Source organism: Pseudonaja textilis, chromosome 1 (assembly GCF_049901715.1).
Source record: "Pseudonaja textilis isolate UNSWEBS1 chromosome 1, rPseTex1.2, whole genome shotgun sequence".
Taxonomy (NCBI): domain Eukaryota; kingdom Metazoa; phylum Chordata; class Lepidosauria; order Squamata; family Elapidae; genus Pseudonaja; species Pseudonaja textilis.
In genome coordinates this window covers 166,172,531-166,189,115 of record NC_141990.1, presented here as the reverse complement: position 1 = coordinate 166,189,115, position 16,585 = coordinate 166,172,531, and positions in this window count along the sequence as shown.

The following is a 16,585-nucleotide window of genomic DNA, read 5'->3' as shown; positions in this document are numbered from 1 at the left end:
GGGGGTGAGATTTCTCTGCAGCCCACCAAAATTTTCTCACAGCCCACCAGTGGGCCGCAGCCCACCGGTTGGCAACCGCTGTTCTTCAGTATGCTCCCTGACATCCTGGACCTGGGTGCTCAAGACTAGTTTCATAAGGTGGGCATAGATATATGCACTTCCTTGTCTGTCCTAGACCCCAGTTTCTAGGGATCTGGAGAAAATGTGTTTTGGTACTTAAGGTGGCACTGGAGACACTAAATTCAGCTATCTTCCTTGGGGTTATAATTTCACTTTCCGCTCAAGGGAGGATCCTGAGACCCCTCTGGCTGGCTTTGTGAGTGCAAGACCTGGACTTGAGTCTAATGATCCATTAAGAGCTTCTCTGGAAAAGAGCACAGGCTTGCCAATAGAAGGAAAGTTCAGAGCAGTTTAATATGCTGCTGTAGTTTCTCTCTGAATAAATTCAGCCAGAGCTGGGAAGATCTCACTTTTTTTTCCTTAAAATTTTATTCATTTTATTCCTTTCTGATCTGCTGGCAAAACAAAACAAAAAAACTGTACCCAGGGTGTCGTTTTTCTTAGAAGGGCTGCTGAATCATCCCTTCAAGCAGAAGCAAATACATAAGGCATGCCTGCAGTTTCCTTCAATAGATGTCACATAACGAATATTTTTCCTCTTGTATAAATCTCAAAATAGGAATAGCATTTAGCAATAGCACTTAGACTTATATACTTCTTCACAGTGCTTTACAACCCTCTCTAAGCGGTTTACAGAGTCAGCATATTACTCCCAACAATCTGGGTCCTCATTTTATCGGCCTTGGAAAGATGGAAGACTGAGTCAACCTTGAGCCAGTGAGAATTGAACTGCCATGCCAAACTGCTGGCAGCCAGTAATCAGAAGTAGCCTGCAGTACTGCATTCTAACCACTGAGTTTCCTAGATTTAAAAGGTGAAGTAATAAGATTTCAGGGATGAGACAATCTCAAGACAAGCTAGAGCAGGTGCTTAAATCTGGCCCATGGGCTGGCCTGGAAATATCAAAGGACCGCCTCTGCCTGCCAAACCAGACCACAAGGGATTGCCTGTTCCTCTCCCTGTGGCCTGTTTTCAGCCTCCCCAGCCTCCTGCAGCACTCTGCTGGTCAAAAATGGACCAGGCAGCCTGTTTTTGGCCTACAGAGAGCTGTAGGAGGCCGTGGATGTCAAAACGAGGGACAGAAGGGGCACCCCCTACACCCCATTTTGGCCAGCAGGGTGCTGCAGGAGCTGTCCATCCCATTTCCCTCCCTCCCAGAACTATAATGCTTATTTGGCCTTCAACGAAATCCAGTTTGACACCCCTGACCCCTGAGTTATGATATTTTGATCCAATAGGCTTCATTACACACTGAAAGCAGAGGAGCATTATCAAGGCCATTAGAGTTTCATGCACTCCTGGCCTTTGGCCCAGATATGGTTACATTATAATGTTCAGGATGATAGAGGGAGAATGCTATTAAGAACATAAATGAAGCATAGAAAGAGCATTGTAGAAGCGGTCTTTCCTGCTCCCCGCTTTACTTCCTCAGCTACTAATTGCTACTTGCATATTTTAATCCTACTTTAGGCATTATTAACTCATCTCTGTTTAGATCATTTTAATTGTTATTATTACTAGTGGAACAAGTTCCCCTGTGTTGGGACTCTCTCTTTTTTCTAAACATCCCCTATATTGTGATAAACTGTATAAAGGGGTGGGATTCTACCAGTTTGCACCTATTCGCTAGAACTGGTTGTTAACATTCTAAGCAGTTCGGAGAACTGATTGTTAGAAGAAATTACTGACCTAATCCTGTAAGAAAGGCAGGAAGGAAACATTCTGGTGTTGCTTACAGAAACTGCCTCTCTATTAACCCTTACTACATTCTTGGCAGGACTAGACTTCCTGTCTCTGGAATTTCTCTGCAGTTTTTTTTTTCCTCCTTTGCTGGTACTTTGCTTGTGTGGAGTTACTATTCAAAGTTACAATGGCACTGAAAAAAGTGACTTATGACTGTTTTTCACACTTATGACTGTTACAGCATCCCCACAGTCACAAGAGGCCAGGCGAGGAGATGCGTGCCTCCATGTGAGTGATATTGAGTTGGCCATGCCAGCCAATAACATGACCACCAAGCCTTGTCCACCCAGTCACATGACCACCAAGCCATGCCCACCAACTAAGCCACACCCACAGAACCGGTTGTTAAAAAATTTGAATCCCACCCCTGACTGTATATAAGGCAACCCTTCCTGCCCGATGTTGGGTCAACTTCTGATGTAATAAGAGATCCTCGGTTTTTCAGTTCCTGTACATCCTTCAATTCTCGTCTCCCCACCTTGAATGGAGGGAAGAATTCCTCTTTTCCCTGCTGAGCCTGAACTGCCGACTAGCAGCCACTCTGGATGCAGAAACTTTGAGACAGAAAATCCGACTCAGAGAGTCCTGCAGGCTGAGCGAGGTGGGTGGAGACAGCCAGCGGACCTGAGCAGACTCTGTTTCCCATCGCAGAGCACAGAGAGCAGGGGTGAAATTCAACCATCTCAGCCCACCCTGGGAGAGGTGGTAGGGACGATTTGAATTGGTTAAAAAAAATCACCCCAATCAGCCCTGGTTGCTATTACTATTATACCAAGCCACGCCCACAGCCACACCCACAGAGCCAGTAGGGAAAAAAATTGAATTTCACCCCTGACAACAGAGCAGCTCCTTCCAGCCTCTCCGGCTCCAAAGAGCCACATTTTCCCCCTACACATTTTCGCCTTGAGAACTGGGACCTCTGCCCAGATCCGGGAAATGGCATGGCACAAGGACTGTCCAAAGCTGCCGCTGCAGCCAATGCAGCTTTCCGGAAGAAGGGCAGGTGGACGGCACATTGCTATGGGGCGGGAGGGAGGCAGAGAAAGATCCAAAACGTAGATCTTCAAATTTGGGAGACAGAGCTGTCCTCCTGCATCTGAACAGATTAAGGAGTTGATATGCAAGTGGAAAAGCCGTGGAAAGCCATACAGAGTTTCCTTGCAAGTGGGTTTGCACCTACCGTAGCAAGGGGGAAGGGGCATTTATTTACAGCAGAAGCCATAAGCTTTTCACGTGAGATTTTGTTTTAAAAAGGATCCAATCACATTCAAAACCAACAAATTCTGTGTATAGATCCACTTGAGGTTTATTGGAATTTCTTTCAGGCATAAATTGTAAACAGTATTTCTGAAGTTCTGAATATAGTATCTAGGATTTTCCCTAGGAGTGAAACCACCGGTGTACCACAGACCTCTTGTAGCTGCTATTGCACCCAGAGCCAGTCAGGTTTAAAAAGAGCCCCAGTGGCTGGATCAAGGTGTCACCAAGTACTCAGTCCCCGATTGATCCATCAAGCATGCACAGATCATATTCTAATTCAGATCATCCCACAAATCACAATTTATAATGTTAAATAGGTGTGCCATTAGGGATTGAAATGGTATTCTATGCAAAATATACATTTCTTAACATATTCTCTTGTGCATTCTGTTCAGAGCAAGCACAGAAAACAATGTTCTTTTACTATGCCCTGAAACTAATTTTTTTCCCATAATAAGGCTATATTTAAATATGTAAGCTACAATATGCATTTTAGATCAATTTATAAGTGTATGATGCTCCCACTCCCCCTTTGGCAAAATTGCTGGTGGTGTTTCTCTGCAAAAGCTTAGATTCTCGATGAATCCTCGTCATTTTGATCCCTGTTGAGTCTTTGTGAAAAGATCTTCAAGGTAGTCTTTTTTTTCCCCATATTAAATGAATCATTTAAATAGGTTTCTATTTGAAGAAGCCTGTGAGTCAGACATCCTGCTAAACTTGATCTTTTGGCTGCAGATTAGGAGTGTCATTCACCAGAAGAAGCTAGATTTCACATACTGTCCAAAACAGTGATAGGGACGTTTTGGAGAATCAGCCAGGACTTTTACACTTTTCATAACAACACAAAGAATTACATCTTTTGCTTAGAAAAGAAGGCAGCAGAAGGGAAAGGTGAGGATGGGGAGAGAAAAAGAAAGGAGAAAAATAATACACAATAGATGTCACATTAGCTCAGGGGAAATACTGTAGAGCAACAAAAAAGAGTAGACAATGTAACCAAGCGTTATGACTTTTAATAAGTATGGATGGAAACAAAAAGACTTACAGAATACAGAATAACAGAGTTGGAAGATCTTCTAGTCCAGCCCCCTGCTTGAGCAGGAGACTCTATACCATTCCAGACAAATGGCTGTCCAGTCCCTTCTTCAAAACCTCCAGTGATAGAGCACCCACAACTTCCAGAGGCAAGCCATTCCAATGATTAATTATTCTCACTGTCAGGAAATGTCTATTTAATTCTAGGTTGGATCTCTCCTTGAAACTCTTCTATCAGTTACTTCTTGTCCTGCCCTTGGGTGCTTTGGAGAATTGGTCAACCTTCTCATGGCAGAGACCTCCCATTGTCACCCCTAATTCTTTCCTTTGATAGGCGAGACACACCTAATACCCTTAGAAGGTCGTCATATCACGTAGCCTTCCAGACTCCTAATCATCTTTATTGCTCTTCTCTGAACTCCCTCAACATCTTTTTTGACCGTGGAGATCCAAACATGTTTCCAGCCAATACTATCTTGAGCTTTCTTTTGCTAATTGGGCCCACAATAGTTGCTGATGTCATTGATCTGTCTTGTTCTGGGTCTCTTTGGTGGATGCTTTTTATCAAGCGGAATCTATTCTATGACTCTCTTGGCTACCAGCCATCCCTTTTTCTTGCTTCTAGCTCTGAATAGAATTTTCCAATAATTTCTAACATTTCCTGTCTTGTTCTGCGCACAGAGCCATCTTCATGTTTTAATGAAAAATGTCTTTCTTGTATTTATAAATTTGCATTTTGCTCTATTAATCCCTTTGTTTTTTTCAATTGCCTTTTTTACAAGGTTCATGTTAAACGAATGCATTCCTTCTTGGATACGTTTTCTTATGGTCTTACAAAGTTTAATGTACTCCAATTTATTAGTGAAACGATCGGTAGTCCTCAATGTGTCTTTTTTTTCCTTCATTAAATCAATGGTTTCATCTGAGATTTTTGACTGAAGTGTTTTTCCAGTGGCGCTATAGATACAGCAGATTCAAGGACATTTTAGACTATTTGTTCATTTAGGTCCGTAGTGTTTCTCTCTTTCAAATCTTGCAATAGAGCAAAGTGATTTGATAATTTCAAAATTGCTGTTCTTCTCTAACAGCTTATCCCACTTTATTTTTATTTTTCCTGACATCCTTACCATCCTTATCATTTTCATAGGCTCTTTTCGACAAAGGCTATCTTCACTTTATCTTGTACCATTCTATGGTCACTTCCAACATTAAAACAATTGATTACAGTAGAATTGCAGAGTGTGGATTTATCACTTGACACGATACTGTCAATTTTGTTTGTGTACCCAGATGGACTCTTCCATGTTCATTTTCTGAAAGTTTTTTTCTTGTAAAATTAGTTCATGATATAAGTTCTTGTTCTTCAGCAAACTCTACTAGTGTGTCACCTCTATTATGGTTGTTCACCACTTCTATATGGGCCAGCCACTTTTTCTCCAGGTTCTTCCTATTCTTGCATAAAAGTCACTCATTAATATTTTGTATTGGCATTTTTGTCTTGAAGGCAGGCAACATTGTTGTAAAACTCTTCAACCTCATCATCACTACAGCTTATAATTGGTGTGTAAGCTTGAATGATTTGAAGCTTGGATGGATGTTCAGGTGAATGATGCATTTGGCTATTCTGTCTGATATACTTTGAAATTTTACTACAGATTCTTCCAGCTTTTGGTTGATGAGAAAACCAAATCTGCCACATTGTCCATTCTCTGTACCTCTAGTGCAGAGTCCTATCATTTAAATTTTCACCTTTTCGTCATAATCTCAATGCATATTGTTGAGTTCAATCAGCAGTTGCTCTAGTCGAGTGTAAGATGCACGAGCATGCTCAGAGGCACATAGTGCATGAGGTTGTGCACTCATGCACAGAGGTGCACGGCATGTGTGCGGGGTTCACATGTGCATGCGCAGGAGGGTGGAGGTGGCACAGGCAGTGCATTATGGGTGCAGGCATGCGTGCATGCACATATGTGTGCACACATGCACTTTCGGCATGTGAGGATGAAAAGGTTTGCCATCACTGCCCTAGGGCCTCTGGGGAACGAGGGCCATTTTTGAGGTTGTATTGGCATGTGGAAGGAATAGACCATAATCTGCCATGCTGGTCTAGTATGGGTTGGCAGATGAGATTGGTGTTAATCTGGGATATCCATCATGGCCTATTTGCTTTGGGTGACCCTTCTGGACAGCTATACGTCTGCTGACATGGCCTACAATTCCATTTACCCCACATGAGCCCCTTCGCCTCATCAAGGCCCCGATCATAGAAGGAGCTTTCAGATTTGTTTTGAGGAAGAAAAGAAGGGATTTCTGGAAAGTTACATTCCAAGGCTTTTCTTCAGATCTTGCATTGAAGCATCTCTGGTACAGATGTTTTTCAGAATTTGTAATCTCAGCAAAAGAAAAGCTGGAAAAAATCAGAGAAAGAACATTTCTTTATTATTATTATTATTATTTGCATGTTTCCTATGTAAATATCATATGAAACAGCAGCTGGTGAGTGGGATTATTCCACGTTCATCCAATAAAGGTGGCATCTCATCTTTCTCTATGTTGGTTAAACATTCCAGAGAGGTATACCTTGGAGCACATCTCTTCGACTTCCCCCTCCAATTCTTCTAGCTGGTGTTGCCTCCTCCTATCTTCTATGGATTCTGTGACATCTGTATTCAGCTGGGCAAGCCCTGGCAAAAAATAACAAAATAATTATCACTCACTTTCATTTTTAAAACAAAAATTATTAAAATGTATTAAGTTACATACTCACTTCCTTCAGTTTCCTGAAGTTTCTTCTGAAGTTTCTCCTTTAGTTTGCGGTTTTCCTGAACAGCGTTTGCCATATTGCTGACTAGCTTTTTATTTTCTTCTTCCAACTAAGATACAGACATTATAAGAAGCACCCATCAGTCACAGAATCAAAATAGACAGACAGAAAGAGAAGCTTAACAAAAAGAGATTGTAAGGGAAATGAATTACTTACAGCTGTAACTCTTGCATTTTTTTCCTCCAGCTCCTCCTGGTGTCTTGCCAGAAGTTCACTGATGTACTCTTTGTGTTGTCTTTGATTCTCGTTGTATTTACGGAGACAGACCTAAAAAGTTAGATTTTTAACAGCAACATTAAACAGTATAAATCAACTAGTTGATCCTCATGTTGCTCTAACATAATAATATAATATAAATAATATAATAATAATAATATAATAATAGCATGAAGACCCTCACTAACCATTGTTAAGCAACAATCCTCATGACATCATTGCAGGATGAGCTAAAGCTGCCTTTACTTGCTCTGCTGTTAAAGTGATGTTTTAATAGCACTCTTCTTCCAATATAAACCTTGAATTCAATCTTATTTTGTTCCTTTAGAGGCTAATAGCCCCCAAATATTAAAAAAATGAGCCCATATATAAAATTTAGAAGAGGCAAGCAATGTTACAAATTAATTAGGAAGAGGGATTTGAGGGCTCCAACAAACCCCACAGCTATATGCTTCTTTGTGCACCCCAAGCAAGGCCACAGATCCATGTTTCCCAACCTTTCTGGATGTGGATCCTGAGGAAATGTTTAAATTGAAGATATTAACATAATTCACCAAGAAAGGGCCTGAAAGAAGATGTACAGATATTTTTTTTAAATATTCAAGTTCAAAACTAATTCTAAAACTTATTCTAAAGCAATTTTTGCTTCTTCCTAGATTCCATGGTAGGATATGGTGGCTCAGTAGCTAAGACGCTGAGCTTGTCAGTCAGAAGGTCAGCAGTTTGGCAATTTGAATCCCTAGCACTGCATAACGGAGTGAGCTCCCATTACTTGTCCCAATCTAGCAGTTTGAAAGCATGTAAAATGCAAATATAAAAATAGGGACCACTTTGGTGGGAAAGTAACAGCGTTCCGTGCGCCTTCGGTGTTTAGTCATGCCGGACACATGACCACGGAGACGTCTTCAGACAGTGCTGGCTCTTCAGCTTTGTAACAGAGATGAGCACTGCCCCCTAGAACCAGAAACGACTAGCATGTCTGTGTGAGGGGAACCTTTACTTTTACCTAGATTCTGTTGATTCCTGTTTTATGTCATTATTTATGTCACGTTACCTATCATGTTACTTCTTTGAATCCTAAACTAATCCTAGACTCACACAAGCAAGTTGACAAATAAATTAATAAATAATATAGAGGTTCTCTTACCTCAAACAGCAGTTTCCCTGCATAATACAAGAATGTTTCCATCATCAATTCAACACACTATACTTAACTAAACTAAACTAATCCTAAATAAGTAAATACATTAAATATGGTAAATGAACAGTATGTATAAACTAAAATAAGAGAAGTAAATAAGAATGATATTAAATAAGTTAAATAAACCAATACTGTAAACCTAAGCTACTACAATAAAAACAAAACCAAATTTAAGGAGAGGTACAGTAAGCACGCTCACAGAGCAAAAAATTCAGTGAATAGCTTTCCTTCAGCCAACCAACCAGTTTTATCTACTTCTGCTTTGTGACCTCATGTACCTGCCACACTGTTACGAAGCATGAACAAACAAGGAAAAGCAAAGCAAACCTGCTACTTAACAACTGGTCATTCCTGGGCATAATGCCAACAAATGATAATGTATGCAGCTCAAAGTTGAGCTGTAGAGTCCTTGGTGCTCCCTGAACTTGGTATTTGCTTACAGATGGTTCCTTACCTGACTTCTTCCTTGCTAGAAGGGAGTGGGGTTTGCTCCCTGTTTGCATATAGATGTTGGCGGGAATGAAGTTTTACCTCTGGTAGTTCCTTGGTTGGGTATTTCTTTTCTATTTGATGTTTGTCAACTAAGGGCATAAACACTACTAATTTGAAACTCTGTTCTCCCATAAAAAGGGTTTCCTTTAAGAAAAGAACACTAGAACATAATTCTTCTCATTTATAGAATAGTCTTGAAAAGGGACGATACAAGTCCTCTTTCAAGGTCGTATATTGGAAAAGAAAAGTCCAGGTTATGATGCGTAACCACATGACATCCCTGAAGTCAAGCAACCACTACAGACTTTAAAACTAAAGATGGTGGGGGGTTTCCTCCTAGAGTTTTGACACAAAACAAAGAAAGGCCACTCACTCCAATATCTTTATTAAAGGGAAAGAAATGGAGGGTCCAGTACAGTCTTCTGATTCTTAGAAGAAAGAAAATTGCATAAAAGTACCATTCATTGCTGGAGCAATTCATTTCAGCTTTCCAAAAGGACTTCACTCGGTTGAGAGAGGTAAGTTTTTTTCCCTATAGAGTTTGGAGAGTGAAGTGGGATACAGCAAGTAACCCAGGTGCTCTTGCCAGCAGCAGCACCATGGACAGTTCAGCACATGCTCACACAGACCGACAGACAGACAGACAGACAGACAGATATAGACACAGACAGCCACCTACCTGCTGAGCTGGATGGTCTTTATACTGCTTGCAGTTGGCTGTTCTTTTAGTAATTGCCAAGTTTACTGGTTGTTTCCAAACGCCCAAGGCAACAGATGAAGTAGAGTCCTGTTGAAATATGGCTCACATTTCTGTCTCCAAACAAAACTTAAAATATTTGAAAAAGCTAGGCCCTTTTCTAAAACAGCAAAAAAATTTCTTTCCCCTAGATCTCTGGGGAAAGTTACCTGTTACATTAATCAGTGCTTTCAATTGTCTCCTCAAGATGAGGAGAGAATAGAGAGAATAAGTTGTGAAGTAAGAAGGCAAAGGGGAGACTACAGATATTTCAGTGATTTATATAGATGAATCCTCCCCCTTCCCTCCAGAAATTCTTTGCTGAGTTTTAGATGTTTAATAAGGGTGACACTTTTTAATGTTGTCTTATTAGTGATACTATTCAATTGTTGCTCCAAAGAGCTAATATAAGATCCATTGTTTCTCTTCTGTTTATATTATCACAATACAGGCAAAATGGAATGTACAAGACAGGCAACGTGGAATGCAGGCAGAACCTAAAATCACAATTTATTAACAGTTGTGCTAATTCATCTCTGTTGGTTCTTCCTTTGAGCAGCACAGCTAAGAAGCTATCACCTACAATTTGTTTTAGGATTTCCAAGTTCTCTGCAAGATACCTCTGGGAGCAGCTAATTTCTGAATAGTTTATATTCTGTAATTAATTGATAATAGATGGTCTTCCTAATCTAGTTCTCAGTATAAATGAACAAATAAGAAAGGAGTCCTATACATCCCAAAAAATACAGTGACAATAACAAGAAGAGAGTAAATCTAGAGATAAGAGTCCATTCTTTCCATGGCTTATTTCAGTTTATTGTTTTAATTGCATGAATGTAATTTCTTATGTATAGATGCTTGTCCACTAGTAAGCCTTCACTGTTAATTAGGGTATGGAATTTTTTTCCAGCTACCTCTCATTTCATTACTTTCAGAAAAGCTGATTTGCCACTCACTTTTGCTGGACTCTGACTTATTTTCAACTGGACATCAGTCGGCAAAGACAACGTAATTATGTTTGTTTTAAGAAATTCTGGTTCTAGGGGCCAGGAATTATAAATGCATAATATATATAAGTTCACTATTCTGATTCTGCCTATGAAAGACAGATGAAGAAGGGAACATCTTCTGGTTCTTATATAATGTCATCATCTTATCTTCAGTAAAACTACAATAATCAAGCCATTGGACTCTTCTTCTCAATGAATATTAACATGCATGTTAAATTCCCAAAAGATTTATTTTTATGACTGAACGCAAAAGACACAAAAGATGTGTCTTTTCCCTTTGAAGTGATTTTTTTGAGATGAGTATTCAATAAAACCATCTTAAAACTGGGTTAAAGCTTCTGTGTTGTAAATCGTGAGTTTCTCTAGAAATGTGTACATGTCTTAAAGTATAAAGAAATCTGCTTTGTTCCTTGCTTTCACATTTTCTTTTACACTGAACCCATGGATTCAAACAAAACCACTATACACATTCTAATGTTATGATGAGTTCCCATATTTCATTTCTATAGATCCACTACTGCAGTGGTTCTCAACTTTTCTTCAGCATGGACCCCCTTTAAATACCTTTTGTGGCCATGGACCAGGACTATGGCCCCCTCAAGATTTGAATCATAACGTTTCTTCAAGCCTTTGCGGAGCCCCTGTGACAACATGCAGACACTCAGAACCACTGGGCAACAGTATTATATGTACCAAATTTCATGTGCTTAATATAAGTGCTTTTTAAAAGATATATGGGCAATAGAATATTTTTTTATTTTAAGAGAAACCAGAGTATGTGTACCCAGAGAAAAAGCAGAATAGTGGAATGTAAAAGTTTATGCCAGTTTCAATTTATGGATTTTTTTTTTAGAAAAAACAGCTATAATATTCATGGTTATCTTGTTTTAATTTGGAAGATCAGACAGTCCACCAACTTCAGTTTTCCTGGCTAGTGAGGCCACTTGAATAATGAGATTAGAGAAAGACTTGCAAAGATGCTCAGCACTGAGCAGCAACTCTTCAGAGGGATAATCTGGAAGAACAAAAACAAAAATTGTTATGCAGAATCAATATAGGTTTGAACAGATACAGTAAATGTCCTGCAAGCTTGGCTCACAGAAAGCAAAATATTTTCAGTCCAGTAAAAAGTTGCATACAAGCTGCTCAAACATAAAAGATTACTAGATACAAGAAAGCAGAGACTTGTAAACACTATTGCCTCCTGTCTGTCTCCTATTGTCTGTGTGTTGTGTCTGTGCATGTATGCATGTGCATGTGTGTACGTGTTCATTGAGAAAGTAGATAAAGCAGTTTAGCTACTTCTTCAAAATGTCATTCATTAGGGCCTTTCTAAAATCTTGTAGATTTTATTTACTAGGGTCATAAGGACACAAAATAGGCCTAGACATTCTCTGCACTTTGGCCTGATTACAATTGCCTGGATTTTGAAGGGAGAATCCATCATAAGAAATCGATAATAGCAACAAGTCCAGCCGAACCATCATGCTGCAATTAGTTCTTATAATTTCAGTGATTTTAAGCATTTAGCAGGTTCTAATCCAGCTACTCTACTTACTCCTGTTTTTACAGTCTTTCTAACAATAAGCAGCAATGCATATCTGCTGAGTAGTTGTCATAGGAAGGGCAGAATCTTATTTAATTTTTCTAAGTTGAACCTCCAAATTCAGGGTGTCCATAAACCTTCTTACATCTCCATTTGGACTATTTTGCATGCATGAAAATCCAAATGCCATGGGTCTAGACTCTATAGCAAGAGATATGCATCCTTTCCATTCCTTTTTATGCAGCCCCTCCATAAATTCATGCCATCAAGTTTCACTGGGAAAAGACAAAAATACATATATGAAGCCTCTGGTAATTCTAACTTTGACCATTTCAAGGAATCTCATTGCATTACTTCCGTACCTACTATTGGTGGGTTAAAATACTTTTACAAAGGGATGGCCCACATTTGTGCTGCAGCTGCCAAAATATTCAATGCAGTCCTAGGCTGCATCAACAAGGGGATCAAGATCACATGAAGTGTTAGAACCACTTTATACTGCACTGGTTACACCACACTTGGTATACTGCATCTAGTTTTGGTCACCATAATACAAAAAAGATATTGAGATTCTAGATAGAAAGAGTTCAGCAAAGAGCAGTGGAGATGATTAGATTAAACTGTATTAAGAATGGTTGCGGGAACTGAGTCTAACAAAGAGAGGGACTAGAGATGACATGAAACCAGTCTTCCAATATTTGAGGGGCTCTCACAGAGAGGAGTGAGTCAACATATTCTTCAAAGCACCTGAGGGCAGGATAAGAAGTAATGGATAGAAGCTTATCAAGGAGAGATTCAATATCCTGACAGTGACAACAATTAATCAGTAGAAAGGCTTTCCTTCAGAAAGTGTGGGTGCTCCATCAGTGGAGGTTTCAAGAAGACAGTGGACAGCTCTTTGTCTGGAATGTTATAGAGTCTCCTGCTTGAGCAGAGAACTGGACTAGAACACCTTTAAGGGTTCTTCCAACTTTGTTATTCTGTATTCTATTCTGTTTTCTGTATATATAAAGGTAGAGGTTTCCTTGTCCAATCATTTCTGACTCCAGGGGATGGTGCTCATCTCTATTTCTTAGCCAAGATAGCCAGCATTGTCTGAAGAAAATCCCATGGTCATATGACCAGCATGACTATATGCTGAGGTGCATGGAATATTGATACCTTCCCACTGAAGTGCTACCTATTTCTTTATTCGCTTTTGTATGCTTTCAAACTGCTAGCAAGAGCTGGGGCAAGTAACAGGAGGTCACCCCATCATGCAGTGGAAATTGGACTGCCAGCTTTCTAGCTGACAAGCTCAGAATTTTGTTGAGCCATCGTCTTCCCATTTTGTATATATAGGATAATATTGTCAATATGGCTTAGAACAGAGTTGTCAAACTCGATTTCATTGAGGGCTGCATCAGGCTTGTGTTTGACCTTGGGGGGATGGGGGTGTGGCTAGAGTGGATGTGGCCAGCTCAACATCACTCGTGCTGGGGTGCCTGTAGTGGCCTGAGCGCTCTGCCAGTGAAAATGGGCTTCCAAGCTTGGTTTTCAGCTGCGACAACTTCCTGCAATCCTCTGCCAGTGTGGCCCTCCTGAACTCTGTTTTCGCTAGTAGAAGCACCACCGGCTGATACTTCGTGGTTTCCAAGTTGGCTCCGTGGGCCATATCTAAGCACCCCATGGGCCGGATCTGATCCGTGGGCCTTGAGTTTGACAACCCTGGCTTAGAAGATACAAATATGTTGCAAAGTAGCTCCCTAATCCAACAATTTGGGGACTTGGATGTGAGCATACAAGAAAGGGGCTACTCTTTCCTTCATTATTACTTCCTGAATCATGGAACTCATTAGCACCAGCAGTGAAAATTAGTAACCCCCATGTTTTTTTTACCTGGCTGCACTTGGAGACTTAGTTTTTTCTTCAGTTCTATTATCAACTGTTGCAGCTTCTTGTTTTCCGCTACCCACTTAAGATGTAGCTCTGATGGCGTAGAAGAGTGGCTGCTTCTGATCTTAATCCCCTTGCTGAAGTGGTCTCTGTTAGTTTCAGGTTTTATATTTCCAGAGTTGCTTGTTAAAGGTACAATTCCCTCCCTAGGGGTTTCATTATGTGTAATTTCAGGATTAATGTTTTGGAAGAAATCTGACATTGACATGATCTCTGATGATCCCGAATTCCTGTTGAAGAAATAAGCCTGTGGCTCTATCAGCTATTTTCTTTCAGCACAAAATGAGTGCACATTGTTGAGCTCTGATGATGGGTAGCCAGTTCCATTCTGAATATTTCTTTTCTTCAAGGTTTATTGGGACTAATAGTGATATTCTAAACACGATACATGAATAAAGTGTTAAATTAAAATTAAAATGTTGCTTAAAACTTCATGTATGTAGATATGTAAATATACATATTCAAACAAAGATTCACATAAAGAAATAATATGGTTGCTGATTGCTACTGGATCTTCATTCTCGGTTTCTAACTTGTATGAAAATTTGGCCAATTTTGAAGATTTGAAGGTCCATTTATTAAGGGTTTCACTTCATTTCTGCACAGAACGTTATCAAGCATGGTACATACATGCTAGTAAGAGCCAAAATATTAGAAAACACTTAGGAACTAGGAGTGATTATTGATCCAATTATTTGATCAAGTATTGATACACATTAATGAATATTATTAAAACATTTTAATGTTTTAATTTTAATGTTTTAATTTTAATCCTATCTTAAAACATTCCTGATAGGCTGCTAATTAGCTTCTGCCTGAATACATGTAGGGCGGGGGAATCCACCACCTCTGAGTCTCTTCATTCTACTAGATTTTCGATCTTTACCACATTACCAAACTTTCCCTTTGAGTTGCAATGACTTCCACAGTTGCAGCAATCTATGTTTAGACAGATGTTATTGATTTGTTATTTGAAATCCATGCAAACACCAGCAAATTTCATATACTGAGTCATGAATTTAACTTGATATATAAAAAGTTCCATGTGCATGAATGTCCGTATGTTGACAAAACACCATAATAGAAATGCTCACATGTATTTATTTGAAAGCTTGAGCTGCTATCTTTGCTTGTGAGGCTTTTATTGTTTTATGCTGCTAGCTGCCCTGAAATGGCATAATGTATCATACAACTATTTTAAAAATACATAGGTAGATTGATGAATAAAATAAATAATGTGAGCATTTCTGGGCTTGTGTTTTATCAATGTATGGACATTCATGCACATGGAACCTTTTATATATCAAGCTAAATTCATGACTCAGTAAGATAAGATTTTGTTATGAAATTTGCTGGTGTTTGCATGGCTGTATGAATGTATAGCAATTCACTACAACTGTATGCTGCACTTATATGGTTATGCTGGGGCAGGGAACAGGAAGTATGCATAAGCATGCATTTTCTGATGTGTTTGTTGCTCTCTCTAAACTAATTGCAGCTCTCCTAATAGGATGATATTTCAAGATCCATTTAATAATTAGATAATAATTTTAATAATATCAGTTAATAATTTCATTGTAATGTTTTAAAATTAGGGCAAGCAGACTTATTGTAATCTATAAATTAATAACTCCTAAGCAATTGCAACAAAATGTAAATTAGAACAGCTTGATACAGATTGCATAATAATTGCATGCATAAGTTACTCCCAGTATTGATAAATACTATTAGGAAAGCTTAGTAATCAATTATATGAGGTTCTTAACTATAAATCTTTATACACTTATTTCTAGTACAAGGCACACTCTTTTCCAAAAATCGCTCATTCGGTATATTTCAGTTCCTTTAAGATGTTTAGGTCAGGGACTAGGGAAGACAACATTGCTATTGTGCCTAAGACAAATCGCATATCAAAAATGAAAAACTGCATTATGCCATTTCAAGCATATACTTTTCTTTTACTGGCACAAGCCTTAATACATATATTTTTCTTAAATGAAAGCCTTATCTCTATGCTAAGAAGCTATTGAAGATCTCCAGAACTGGGAAGGGAATCAAATTATATTAGGGCATCTCAAGAAAAGCTCTGTTTCAAAATAGTACATCATAATAATACCCTATTTAATTCTAGCCATTAGGCCCTCCTCACTACCATAAAAAACTCAAGTACATTAATTTATAATAACTATTCTGAATAATTGAAGAGTGCCTTTGATCTGGCTCTCTAAAGATTATTTCCAGCAAATTCACCTTCTGCTTTTCTAGAATGTGAGAATAAGCATGTACTGGTTGCTGAGAAACACAGCGCTACTATGGTGACAGAAAGCAAGAGAAAGCGTGTGTCATTAATGTCTTAAAAGGAAAATTACATGGTTTGCTTCATTACAATCGCTCTTTTTTTAAAGAAAAAAAAGCTGGACCTGAATTTTATTTTTAAAGCTCTCAAGATTATATGTTACAAGCACTC